The following is a 2,703-nucleotide window of genomic DNA, read 5'->3' as shown; positions in this document are numbered from 1 at the left end:
GCAGGAAAAATTCGACAGAGAATATTTCCCCTCTCACTATGACTTTATCTTTCTCTTTCTCTTTTGTTCTTTGCTATTTGATTATGAAGTAGATACTTTTTTGGTTTGGGGGATAATAATGTTTTGGTTCTTTTGTTTTGGAGATTTTTAATTTTTTTTTTATAAAAGTTCTTTTTGATTATCAATATTTCTCTAATTCTGAGAATAATGTTTGTGATTGTTAGATTGATTGAATATTTTGGTAACGATATTTGAATTAGTCTGATAATCTAAAGTCATTTCAGGTAGGATATCCGTAATTATATTCGCACAAGAATAGGTGACAACTGGGTTGAATAGTTCCTTCCCGGGGGTTAGACAATCTAACTTAATTCCTCCTCTTAGGTAGTAATTGTTTTGAATGGGTTTTTCTAGATTAGAATGCGATTAGGCAATATTTCTTATGGGTGCACCTAGGTTTATTAGCCTAATAATGGGTAGTTAACGGCCGTACCTTAATTACCTACACAGTAAGAAAAAATTTGTTTTCAGTGCTTGTTGATAACTATAACCAATTTATTGATACTTTAATAAGAACTAACTTTATTAAATCAATGATAAAACACAAGTGCCATAACTGCATCATCCCTTGAGTCATGCATCCCTTTAATAGCTAGTTCTCCGTTGATTTAATTGCTTTGTTATATTTTTTTTTTTCGTTAGATAAAAAAAAATCCCCCCTTTATTTACTGCATTAGAGTACGAAAGAATGAATCACGCAATCCCTGTGGAGATGATCCCTTCCCCTGTATTACATTAAATTGTGATCACGGAATAGGTGAAATATTTGATTGACCGCACGATAGGTCAATTTTTGGCGCCGTTGCTGGGGATTGGCGCTTTGTTTTACTATTTTATGTTACTATTATTTATCCTCCTATTTATGCACCGTTATTCTCGTACAAGTGAACTGATATTTAATCATGAGGTCGAGAAGGTTGAGCGAAAGCTACAAAAGGAAGCCAAACAATGAAAAGCTGCTTAAGTTGCAAAGTTGGCAGAATCTTTAAACCACCTCAGAATCTCTAGCTCTAGCGACTCAGAAAGTGATCAAGAGACTGTCATGGCTGAGGATACCCGCACTTTAAGGGAGTTGGCTACTCCCAACTTGACACAACAACCTTTATGCATTAACTTTCTAACTCTGAATAACACTATTGCTTTTAAACTAAAATCTGGCTTAATTTATTTACTGCCTTCTTTGCATGGACTTGCAGGTGAAGAAAAACATAAACACTTGCAAGAGTTCGACGTGGTGTGCTCCAACATGAAACCACCGGGTGTTACTGATGAACAGATCAAACTTAGAGCCTTCCCATTCCCATTCAAAGATGCTGCAAAGGATTGGCTCTACTATCTCCCACTTGGAAGCATCAACACATGGAATGACATGAAGAAGAAATTTTTGAAGAAGTACTTTCCAGCTTCCAGAACTGCGATTCTGAGGAAGGAGATATGTGGCATCAAACAAAAATCAGGTGAAACGCTCCATGAATATTGGGAGCGATTTAATAAGGTTATCATTAAATGTCCACAACATCAAATTCCTCCTCAATTATTGATTCAATATTTTTATGATGGTTGTCATTGATGGACAGGAACATCATCGACGCTGCAAATGGTGGAGCTCTAGTGAATAAGACGCAAGCATAAGCTTGGGATCTTATTGTGAGGATGGCTAAAAACAAGCAACAGTTAGGCTCGAAGGATGTTGGACACACGAGTAGAAACAGAAATGACCATTCTATCCAATTGATGCAACAACAACTTCATGAGTTGACGAGCTTTGTTCGCAAGATGGTCGTGGAAAAATCTAACTCCAGTGTCCAGGACAAAGTGTGTGGAATATGCACAAGTGCAGGCCACCCTACGGATGCATGCACGGCCCTCCAAGAAGGCTACGCAGTGGATGTAAACGCTGCAAACTATGGTGTGAATGGACCTCCAGTGTACAACCCGTACTCCAACACCTACAATCCAGGCTGGAAAGATCATCTGAACCTGCGCTATGGAAACGCATAGCAGAGTAATGCTCCTCACCCATTCGGAGCTATGCAACAGATACAACAACCTCGTTTATATGAGAAACAGCCGCCCCCAAGCACCAACAAGCAACTCCAGTCTGGCTTTGGAAGACTTGGTGAAGTCTATGGCTACCACTACCCTACAGTTCCAACAAAAGACAAAAAAGTTCCAACAAGAGATGAGATCGACAATTGAAAAATTACAAGGTCAGATCAATCAAGTGTCAGAGAAGGTGAGACAACTACGTGAAAGAGGAAAGTGGCCCGCTCTTGAGCCAAATCCAGCAAATGTCAGCGCCATCACTATCGGCAGTGTCACGATGATTGAATGTTCTTCCCGGCCTAATCCAAAGAATACGAGTGCTATAACCCTTCGTAGTGGAAATGAATTGGAAGGTCCACCTCCTATCTCAAAGGAACAGAGTGAGGATCAGATTGAGATGGAGATTGAAAAAGAAGCTGAACTTTACAAAAAGGTACCTCCTAACTCTGTTCCTCCTACTGAAGCTAAATTAGCTCATTTTCCTGACAGGTTGAAGAAACCAAAAAAGGCAAACAAATGAAAAATGATGGAGATATTCAAGAAGGTGGAACTTAATATCCCTCTCTTGGAAGCTATCAACCAAATCCCAAAGTATGC

At 39.1% G+C, this 2,703-nt stretch overlaps 1 non-coding gene across 1 annotated transcript; it reads right to left on the bottom strand.

Moving 5' to 3' along the window:
- Positions 1-1,477: 1,477 nt before the first annotated feature.
- LOC127260212 (small nucleolar RNA R71) lies at positions 1,478-1,584 on the bottom strand. The gene has a single exon (XR_007840653.1). It is a non-coding gene; the product is annotated as a small nucleolar RNA R71 (small nucleolar RNA).
- Positions 1,585-2,703: the final 1,119 nt, after the last annotated feature.

This window comes from Andrographis paniculata, unplaced genomic scaffold (assembly GCF_009805555.1).
Source record: "Andrographis paniculata isolate CXL003 unplaced genomic scaffold, ASM980555v1 Contig60END, whole genome shotgun sequence".
NCBI classification, from domain to species: domain Eukaryota; kingdom Viridiplantae; phylum Streptophyta; class Magnoliopsida; order Lamiales; family Acanthaceae; genus Andrographis; species Andrographis paniculata.
This window is presented reverse-complemented; position numbering and strand designations above follow the sequence as displayed.